Below are 11,545 nucleotides of genomic sequence, written 5' to 3'. Positions count from 1 at the left end.
CAGGATTGCTGAGGTGCTGCCTATAAAACACATCCCATCCCTGACAGGAATGACGGTCTGGAGCCATTCCCTGATGAACTCCCTGTTCTCCGAGGGAATGTGCCCGGGCTGTAGCTGGAGTTCCTCATGGGGGAGGCTCTGTGGCCGTGAAAAGGAGCGTGAACCACCTGCGAATTCCTAATCCCCGGGGTCTGACAGAAGCCCAGGAAGCCAATCTTTCCCAAAGAGCGGGATTTCGGTGTCTCCAGGAGCAGGGAGCTCTCGCAGTTCGAGGCTCCGTGTCCAAAGCCCAGTTCCGTGCCTGTTTGGGCTCAAGTCATTTGTGGGAATTGCAGGTGCCACCGGTGAGTTTCTCTTTGGGCGCTTTTTCTCTCCAATTCCAGATGTAACGGCCTTGAACTGCCAGGTAGGGATGGATGGGATATTGGGAAGGAATTCCTGGATGGGAGGGTGGGGAGGGGCTGGGATGGAATTCCCAGAGCAGCTGTGGCTGCCCCTGGATCCCTGGCAGTGTCCCAGGCCAGGCTGGACATTGGGGCTTGGAGCAGCCTGGGACAGTGGAAGGTGTCCCTGGGTTGGAATGGGATGAGTTTTAAGGCCCTTTCCAACCCAAACCAGTCTGGGATTCCCTGTGAAGGTTTTTTGGTGATATTTTATGATTTTTTGGGTAAATGCATTCCCACTGGTGGTCCCAGCCAGTGCCAAATGTCCCCGCTCCATCCCTGGGCTTTAATTCCAGTGGGTCCCAGGGGGGCCTTCTATTCCAGCTGGATCCCATATTCCCTTTCCTTAGGCTGTGCTGCTGAGCCATCACCAGGAGTTCCTTTGTCCTGGTGTGTATATAAAACTATGGAGACCCTGATTTGGGATGCAGGGATCCAGCCTGGACTTGGGATCCTCCTGAGCCCGAAAACCAGCAATGCCTGTCCTGCGGGACAGAGGGGCAGCAGGAGGGAGAACCTGGGACACGGTGCCTCTCTCTGCTGGGAGCAGGGGCAGTCCAGCGGCAAATCCCCTTTCCAAACCTTTATTCCCTAATTAGAGCCATCTGGAAGCCCTGGATCTCAGTGGATTCCGATTATCCAGCGAATTTAATCATGGGATAATAGAAGCGTGGGCTGGAGAGGGCAGGAGGGCACCTGAAGGACCTTTCGGTGGCGCTGCCTTTGTCCTGCTGCCGGCTCCTTTCCCTGCTTCCCGAGGCTTTCAGGGCTGCAGAAAGCTCTGTCTCTATAGAAACGGGCCCTGGGCTCTGCTGCAGGCGCTTCTCCAGGGTTTCATTTCGGGAAATTAACGGCAGGAGGAGGAGAGAAGGAGGGATAAGGAAGGTCTCCAGTTTACACATTGAGGGGTTGTTTTGCCCTAATCGGGAGGGGAAAGGGGAAGGAATATTATGGGTTGTAGATATTTAATTAACATTTAATACACGTGGAAGAGTGGGGGCATTTCCATTTCTTTTGGCCCCCAAATGGCCACAATCAAACCACCAAAGCTGGATGGAAAATGGACACGAATTAATTAATTAATTAATTTATTTATTTATTTAGGAGAACCAGTCCCAGATGGATTTTCCTCCCGGTGTTTTTCCCTCTCTGAAGACAAACCCAGAACGTTTCTTTGGTGAAAACCTCTCTTTCTGATGTATTTGTTATAATTTGATGTTTATTATCCCGTGGGTTGCTTGGAGAGCCATCAGTGACAGAATTCCTGCCCCATTCCCAGCAAGGGCTGCCATGATTCCATAAGGAATTGGGTCTCCTAGGGAAACATGTGACTGTTCCCTCATTTACTCCTCCTTTGGGAGCAGATTCCATATGAATTCACATGGCTTTGGCTGAAATTCCAAGGATATTATTCCCAAGGGTCACTTGCCTACACTTTGGGTTGGATTGATCTTTCTTTAGGGCGTGATTTAGCAAGTGCTGGAAATTCTCCTCAGTGCTCGTGCAGCCTCTACTTCCAAAATATCCTGGGAAAAGGCTGGAATGCAGCATTCCAGCTCTGCCAGGAGCAGGGCTGTGTGGGAAGTGCTGCACAGAAACAGAACTGCTCCTGAAGAGCAGCAGGAAAGGAGGAATAAAAACCAGGAGGTTTTTACTGCTGGAAATGACTAATTTAAAACAAAACCAAAGCCTTTCCAAAGCATTGTCTCCTGCTGGAAGCAAGATTTTCCATCAGATTTTCAGGATTTGGCGAGAATGCCTAAAAGAAAGCCAGATAAATATTTCAGATGCTCAGCCGAAGTTCACTCCGGGAAGGAATTGCACCTGGAAGTTGTTCCTTGGGGTTTGTTTTATTTGGAGTGATGCTCTGGGCTCTTCAGGGTGGGGCAGGTCCCATCCCAAATATCCCATGGGAATAGAAACACTTCAGCATTCCTGGGATAAAGCAGTTCGTCTTCAGCTTTGGCCCTCCCAGATCCCTGAGGATCCGGTGCTGCCGTTCTAGGACTCTCAAAAGCTGGGAGGAAGCCCTGGGCAGCCCCTGGGGTGAGATCCCCTTATCCCTCCCAATTCCCAGCCCCTGGAAGTGACTGATCCCAAAATCCCGGTGGGGAAAGAGCGATCCAAACAGCAATTTGGGATATTAAAGATTTAGAGAGGAGTGGTGAGACCCTGCCAGCTGGGATGTGAACCATGGCAGGATAAGAGGATGAGAATTTGGGTTTTATTCCAGCAAAATTTGTATTCCAGGATTTTGGATGCCAGGAACAACTTCCAGGTGGAAGGGTTTGATAATATTCCCATTTTACCATCTCCTGACTCCAGAGCTCTCCTGGTGGGTGCAGAGCTCCCACTGGGCCCTCCCAGGGATGTGGGAGCCAAACTGGAACCCGAGATTCCGGATCTAAGGACAAAAGGGGAATATTTTGGAAATTATTCAATTCCCTCCCAGATAATATTCCAGCCTTGAAGTCTCCTGCCTCCCTGGCCTCCTTGACTGCCTGTGTAGGGCACCCCTGGATTTTCCAGCTCCCGGTTTGTCCGTGGCAATGGGATCATTTTGGCCCCGCTGGACGAGCACTGGAAAACAGCTTGGATTCCCTTTTTTCCCTTTTCCTCACAGGAATTCCTGCCACCAGGACTGGGGAGTTCTTCCCTGTGCTGGCACAGCCCAGAACTTCCTCATGAGGTGCAGCCAGAGGGATTTTTCATGGGCACATCCCATGGATTCCTCCATAAATCTCCGCACATGATCCGCGGGGAATTGGAGGCCAGATTTTGAGCGTGGGTAAGGGAGACCTGTGGGAAAGCAGCCGCTGAAGGCACCAGGACCACAACAATTCCTGAGCTCCATCGCCATGGAAACAGCGAATCCACGCTTGGGCCATGGATGCAAACTGGATTCCAGCGGGAGCAGCGGTGGGACGGCTCTGGAACAGCTCTGTGTGCTCGGCATGGAGGGGGAAAGGTGGGAGAAGGGGTTTCCATCTCCAGCTCATCCCAGTATTTCTGGTGGGTGATGCAGGTGAGCCATGGGATGGAGTAGGAGGGGTTTATTATCCACTGGTGAGGGCAAGGATGAGAGAAATCCCTGAGATGATCCCACAGAGATAATCCCACAATGGCTTTGCTTGGAAAAGCCTTCCAAGGCCATGGAGTCCAACCATTCCCAGCCCTGCCCCTGTCCCCAGGTGCCACATCCACAGGGCTTGAAATCCCTCCAGGGATGGGCACTCCGAACCTCCCTGGGCAGCTCCTTCCAAGGCCTGAGCACCCTTTCCATGGAGAAATTCCTGCTGCTGTCCACCCTGAGCCTCCCCTGGCCCAGCCTGAGGCCGTTCCCTCTCCTCCTGGCCCTGTTCCCTGCCAGCAGAGCCCGACCCCCCCGGCTGCCCCCTCCTGTCAGGGAATTCCAGAGAGGAAAAAGATCCCTCTGGATCCTCCTTTTCTCCAGGCTCAGCCCCTTTCCAGCTCCCTCAGGAACTCTCCAGCCCCTTCCCAGCTCCGTTCCCTTCCCTGGACTCCTCCAGCCCCCCAGGGCGTCCCAGAGCTGTCCCCAGCACTGGAGGTGCCCCAGCAGTGCCAGCACAGGGGGACAATCCCTGCCCTGGGGCTGTGTCACCCCAGGGGCTGGCACAAAATGAAATTCCATCTGGGAATTCCCAAAGGAGCGTGGCTGTTGAATCCAGGGCTCGGTAGATCCTGATCCAGGTGTGTCCTGCTCTTGTCCCCCAAGCTCGGGGCTGTCACTGGAAGCTTCACCCCCAATTTCCTCCAAGGCTGCAGAGCTGAGGAGCCCAAAGGCTCCTGCAGGAGGAAAATTCCTCGTGTGGGGACGAGGGATCCTTGGCTGCTTCCCGCTTTTCCAGCTGCACTAAAGCCACGGCAACCCTGTGGAAAGGAGCAAAAAAAAAAAATGGAAAAAGGCAAATGCAGAGCAGGAAAAGGGGCAGAAATGGAGTCATGGAGACTTTTCCTGTGCTTTGTTTTGCAGGGAATAAACAGAAGAAAGGAAGGTTTGGGCTCCAGTGGCTGCAGGGCCAGCCCTCACCGGGCTCTTGGATTTCAGAATGCTTGGAATGAGCTCATCCCACAAAAAGGAGCTGTGGACACATCCTGGATCAAGCTGAGGGTGGGGAGGCCCTGGCACAGATTCCCAGAGAAGCTGTGGCTGCCCTGGATTCCTGGAAGTGTCGAGGTTGGAATAACCTGGGATAGCGGGAGGTATCCCTGCCCACGGCTGGGGGGTGGGATTGGGGTGGAATTTAAGGTCCCTCTATCCCAAACCATTCCAGAATTCCATGAATGGAAAGCTCCCATTCCTCAGGGAGTCCCACTGGAAGGGTGCCCGTGTGTCCCAAGGGGGATCCCAGCTGTCTCCCTCTCCAGCCTGAGGAACAGCCATTTTTCCAATCATTTTCCAGAGGCAAGCTCCGAAAAATTCAGGAAGGAAGTTCAGCCTCATTAAAACCCCTCTGTGTGTTCCCTGTCCCTCCTGCCCCTCTGTGCGCGCCAAACTGTGCCAAAGGCATGGAAACAGAGAGCTGGGAATGGGATTCATCCCAGAAATCCCTTCCATTTGCATCCAAAGGCGGGATATTTATGGAAGCAGCAGCATCCTGTCTCTCTGGATCTCGGCCTGACCCGGGGAACCTTTTATTACAGCAAGAATTAATTAATATTTGATTATTTCCTGGCTCCTTGCCCCATTCCCTCCCATGGATCCCATGGGAATATTTTATTTGTATTGTGAAAAAAGGAGATTTTAATGAAATTCTGCTACTTTTGTGCTCTGAGTTGCTCAAATGGGGCAGGAAATTGAGCCCCACCCTTCAGACACATTAATTCCCACTGTCCAGGGAGGGAACAGGGAAAACAGAAAAAGATGGAATTTTTTTTCACTTCTTAAGAAATGAGAGGATTGGGAATTCCTGGAGCAGGAAAACCCAACCAAATAAAAACCTCAAAAAATCCCAACCAACCAAAAACCTTCAAAACACCAAAACAAAGCCCTGAAACACCAACAGAGAACCCCAGTAAAAAATAAAACCCAATTCCAAAGAATCCCAGGGGATATTTCAGAGACTTCCCCGCGTTTGAAGCAGCCGTTCCCCATCCAGAGGGGGACTTTTGGTCCAAGCTGGAGAAGGTTCTCCCAGTCCCATTCCGGCATCATCCGCTCCTTTCCCTGGACTTTCCAGTGCTCCAGGACTCCTCTTTTTCTTTCTCGAAGGAAAAATTCCAATTTATTTCACTCCACCTCATTTACAGACTCATTTCATTCCCTTTTTATCCCAAAATTCCTGAGCGCCGTGTCCATCCCCAGCTCCTCAGCTTCTTCCCTGCTCCTCCTCTTTGCGGGCAGGGATTTGATCCCAGGCCAGGATGCTGGGAAAAGCCTGCAGAGCATTCCCAGCTCCCTCCCGGCCCCAAAATCCCCATTTTTGGCCCATCCAGCTGTTTATAAACCAGGATTTTCCTGCCTGGGTTGGAGCAGCAGCTGAGCACTCCAGAAGGTCCCTCCAGGGTTGTCCTTCTGCTCCATCTCAGCTGGAATTGCGGGACTGGGAGCACTCGGAGCCTGTCCCTGAGCAGGGATTTCCTGAGGCTCAGCACAGCGGGAATGGAGCACACGGAAAAATATCCCGGAAAAGGCAGCGGGGATGCGGGGGAGGGCAGAACTGGGGGAGAAGGGCTGGAATGAGAGCTTGGAAAATAGGCAAGAGAAAAGAGAGAAAAGAGTTAGGAAAGGAAAATAAAAATATATAAAATGTAAAAGAAAAAATGATATAAAATGTAAAATATAAAATAAAAAATAATGTAAAATATAAAAAATAAAATAATATTAAATATAAAATGTAAAATATAAAATGTAAAATAAAAAATGTAAAATGTAAAATATAAAATATAAAATAATATAAAATATAAAATGTAAAATATAAAATGTAAAATATAAATTATAAAATAATATTAAATATAAAATGTAAAATAATATAAAATGTAAAATAAAAAATGTAAAATGTAAAACATAAAATATAAAATAATATTAAATATAAAATGTAAAATGTAAAATATAAAATGTAAAATAATATAAAATGTAAGATATAAAATATAAAATATAAAATGTAAAATGTAAAATACAAAATGTAAAATATAAAATAATAGAAAATATAAAATGTAAAATATAAAATGTAAAATAAAATGTAAGATATGAAATGTAAAATATAAAATAGAAAATAATAGAAAATGTAAAATGTAAAATAATATAAAAAATAGAAAATAATAGAAAATGTAAAATGCAAAATATAAAATTTCAGCTATAAATAGCAAAATATAAAGTATAAAATATATATAAAATATGAAATATAAAGTATAATATACAAAGTATAAAATATCAAATAAAAATAAAGCATAAAATACAAAATATTAAATGTAAAATATAAAATATAAAGTGTAAAATACAAAATATCGAATATGAACTAAAAAGTATAGACTAAAGAAATAAAATTCAATACATAAAACATAAAGTCTCAAATATAAAATACAAAACATAAAGATACGAAATAAAAATACGAACTAAAAAGATAAAATATAGAACATAAAAGCCAGAATACCAACTGTAACTATCGAACTACAGAATCTAAAATGCAAAAGAGGAAACACAAACTGTAAATGTAAATTAAAGCACATTTGGAAGGATCAAATACCCAGCACCTGCAGCAGAGCCGGCGCCTCGGACTCCTCCCGTTTATTCCAGTTTGGAATACGGGATCAAAGGTCAGGATTTGTTGTGGCAAAGCAAACGTTCCGTGCCTTTTCCCATCGAATTTTGAGTTTGGGATCAGAGGGATCCATGGAATTGTTGGGATGTTTCCCAGCAGCCTCTCCCAGGCGCCTTCCTTCCGCGGGGATTTGGGTTCCCTGGGATTTCCCTGCCTGTTCCAGGTGTCCACGGTTTGGGGTTGGATCATCTCGGGCCTGAGGAATTTGGGGGAAATCGGATGGAATTTTGTCCTCAGCTCCTCTCCTGGGATGCTCCTGGCACCTGGAGCTGCTGCTGGGATTCCTCGTGTCCCGCTGCTCATGGAATGAGCTGGAACAAACCTTCCTGCCCTGCCTCCAGCCCAAGGATTTAAATCTTTTTATAACATTATTTATTTGAAATATCTTTAATATTTCTATTTCAAATGTTATTTTAAAATAAATGATATTTCAAAAATCATTATTTTCAATACCCCAACAATTAATGCTTTAATGGCGCAATCATTGCTGGTTTTTAGTAACAGCAATTTTTAATAGTTGTGATTAAATATCCTTTTTTAAAGGAACAACGTGCTGCCAAGAATATCTTGGAGAATATTTGTTGGCATTTTCCACCCACGTGCTTTAAAAAAAAAAATCCATTTGTGATGTCCTGATGGACAGAAAAACAAACCACTTTGGTTTATTTAGTTAAAAAAGGAATTTAGTTTAAAAATTCAATTGATTACATAGTGTGGATTTATCATCAATCATGCCAGTGTAAATTATTTTATGGAGTTCCTCCCTGGAGCAAAGGCCACATCTCTAATACTTTCTATTATTTGTTTGTTATATATAGTTATTCTATTTTTATAGGTTTATTATTTTATATATATTTACTTTATATGACACATGGTTATATTTAATTACATATTAATATGGTCTATTATATATTTACTTTTATATGTTTATGTATCATTATAAATTTATTATATATGCTATAATCTATATGTTATTAATATTTTATTCCATATTTATTAATAGATTTCCTTCTATATTCCATTATACACTTATAAGAAAATTTTATTCTAGATTTATTAATATCGTCTATTATAGGTTTCTTTACATATATATTATTATAATACTTTTATTATCTATTTTTATATTTAGTATTTCTATTTCTAGTTATTATTTATATTTATATTTATATTCTTCATCCTGAGCCTCATCCTGACACCGGATTTTATCCCAGCATTGGGATAATTTGGGTTTTTCATCGCTCCTGCTCCTCCAAGGAAATGGAGCCTGGAGCATTCCCAGGAAGGTGTCAAGGGAAAAGTGTCCATGGATTGCTCCATGCCCATCCCTGCCTCACATTCCCATCTGTTCCCAGCTTTCCTTGGGGGTGGAACAGGGCCAAGGATCCAGATCCCAAAGCCCCAAAACCCGGGAGCTGGGAAGGAATGCAAGAGTTTGGGAATGAGGAGTAAACCTGGATCAGCAGGGCTTTAACCCACATTATTTATTATTATTATTATTATTATTATTCCATTGTATCATTATTTTATTGCATTATTATTACTAGTTCTATATTTACACTGTGATATGATTACATTCTATTAATTATACATTTTGTATCATTTTTATTCATTATTATTATTATTGATATTATTATTATTATTATTGATATTATTATTATTATTATTTTGCTCCCCAAGTGCTGGTGCCCAGCACTAAAATTTACACTCAAACCCCAAATCTGACACTAAATTGACACTAAAACCCGAAGAGGAAGCTCTGGGGAGCTCTGACAATTCCTGGAGCTTTCATTCCTGATGACAACAGGAATTCCCACTTTTCCACGGACAGGGAAAAGGCTTCTCCTAAACGAGTACAAAGACCTTGAAACGCAGCTCAACCCACCCCAATTTTTACTTTTGCTGCTTTTCAGAGCAAAGAAACTGATTTTTACCCACCCCCCCCAAAGGTGAGAGGAGGAAAAGTGAAGAGTTTATTATTGAGCATTTTATTCAAGTGACAAAAGGGGGGACAAGTGACAAACACCTTAAAACTGCCCCAATCTGGGCCAGTTTAACAAAGCTGGAACTAAAGCCGAGCTTTGCAGCCTCAGTCCAGGACTTGGTTCTGCTGTAGAACCCAACCCACACGTGCCCATTTATCCAGGGAGACACTGCATGCCCAAAAATGCGTTTATTTCTTTCATTTCTTTTATTTTGACTGAAATATTTACAATTTCCAGGAGAATCCAAGCGGGAATTCAGCAGGAGAGAACACAGACCGGCTGTGCAATCAATCAATCAATCAATCAATTGATCCTTGTTAATTACAGTTCTCTTTAAGGAGCAGAAGCAGCAGGGCTGGGTTCAGATGTTGGTTAATTCATGAAAATAAAGTGAGCACACCATAAAAATGGAATATTGACACGAGGAAGCCCCTAAAATAAAGAAATCAGTGCGGCCACGTGCCTGTGCTTGCGCCTCACCTTATCACGGACACCTCACTGTCACCCAACCCCGGCCACGAAGCGCGGGAATTCTGCATCCAGCAGGGATGGATGGACAGACACAGCCCTGCCGCCCCTCCAGCACCCAGCCTCAGCAGGCTGCCTTGTACCACAGCAAGAATTCCGGTCATATTTGCTTTTTTTGGCACCTTTTCATTTCAAAATGGCAATTTCGCAGTTAAGCCCAGCTATGTATTTTTATTAATTGGATCGAAGTGAGGCTCCTTCTCCAGCGTCTCCCCCACTTCCAGCGGGTTTTTGGAGGGTTTTTTCCAGCTCCAGCTCTTCTCCCTGGAACATTTTCCATTCGATTTGTGGAGATACCCATGGGGGACCCCAAATTGCACCCGGGCTGCTGTGCCAGAGTCAGGAAATACAATGGAATAAAATGGGATAGGATATGGAAAACAGAATAGAATATAGAAAATAGACTAGAATATCGAATATCGAATATCGAATATCGAACAGAATAGAAAGGAGAGGAAAGGATAGAATTAAGAGTTAGAATTAAAATAGAATTAAAATTAGAGTAAGTATAGACTAGAACAAGACTAGCTCAAGAGTAAGAATAGGAAATAGAATATATTAAGAAGAGAATAAGAATAAAAATAGATCGAGAATAGGAATAGGAAATAGAATAGGAGAAATAGAATAAAGTAGGGTAGAAAAGAGAATAAAATAGAACAGAATTAAAATGGAACAGGAATAAAAAAATAGACAAAAGAATAAAATAGTAACAGGTTAAGAATAAAAATAGAATACAGAAAAAGAATAGAATTAGAATAGAGTAAGAGAATAAGAAGAATAAGAATTAGAATAGAGTAAGAGGAATAAGAATAAGGAAAAATAATCAAATTAGAACAGAATAAGAAAAGAATAAGAACTAGAATTAGAATAACCTGCAGTGCCACCCAAAAACCAGGCTAAACCATGGAAAGGAACTCTGGGACTTGTACAAAGTCCTCGGGAGCACAGTGACAGTCACACACTGGAACTTCCAGGGAAACTGGTGGCTGAGGCGGCTCCAGCAGTGCTGGGCTTCCGAGGCCTTGTTCCGCACCAGCCTCTGGAACAAAATCCCAGTTTTTTTCCTCAAAGCCCATCAGCTCTGTTATTAATGGCCCAGCAGCGTGGGCATCGCTGCAGGGTGGCCCAGGAGCCAGAGGTGCCCATCCATGGGTGCTCCTCTGCCCACTCCCGGCCATGGCTGGGAGCACCCGGACGTGACCCCAGGGGTTTTACTCACAGCACGGCACTCGGAGCCCTGCTCCTGGCTGCTGCTGGGCTGACTCTCCTGCCCAGCCATGGTGCTGCCCATCGCCCCATCTATCCCAAACCTCCTCCAAGAAGGAGCCTCTGGGAAGGCCCCAAACGCAGCCCGGGGGCACCTCAACCCTTTGGATTCTGGGGAGGTGCTCCACCACCTCAAGGCCTCATCACAGAGCCCAGCCTGGCTTGGTCACAAACGAGGCAGGCAAAGGGAACCCAACCACAACCAGCGAGGAGTCAACCCCAACATTTCACCATTCCTACAACGTTTGACTTGTTCTGAAGCCCCCAGCGTGACCCTCAGCCCACAACAAGGTCAAATTGCATCTGCACCACGGCAACAGCAGCGAGGAGCAAGCCCCAGCATGGGACCACCATCCCCTGCCTGGGGGGGAAACAAATCCAGGCCCAGAGGGATCGGGGGAGTTGGGGCTCTGCCTTTGGGGTGCAGCTCATCCAACAGAAGAGCCTGCTTGGCACCACGGGCACATTCAGCTGCTTTCACGGCTGGCTGTTTCAGCAACGGGAGAAATCCAGCATGTCCTGCTGATTTTCTTCCACACATATT

The 11,545-nt window shown here is 45.1% G+C and overlaps 1 long non-coding RNA gene across 1 annotated transcript; it reads left to right on the top strand.

Annotated features, from left to right (window-relative positions):
- Nucleotides 1-1,329: 1,329 nt before the first annotated feature.
- Nucleotides 1,330-5,582, top strand: LOC125328991. Its single transcript, XR_007204998.1, has 2 exons — nucleotides 1,330-3,468; nucleotides 4,438-5,582. It is a non-coding gene; the product is annotated as an uncharacterized LOC125328991 (long non-coding RNA).
- Nucleotides 5,583-11,545: the final 5,963 nt, after the last annotated feature.

The sequence above is a fragment of the Corvus hawaiiensis genome, chromosome 7 (assembly GCF_020740725.1).
Source record: "Corvus hawaiiensis isolate bCorHaw1 chromosome 7, bCorHaw1.pri.cur, whole genome shotgun sequence".
Lineage (NCBI taxonomy): Eukaryota > Metazoa > Chordata > Aves > Passeriformes > Corvidae > Corvus > Corvus hawaiiensis.
This window is presented reverse-complemented; position numbering and strand designations above follow the sequence as displayed.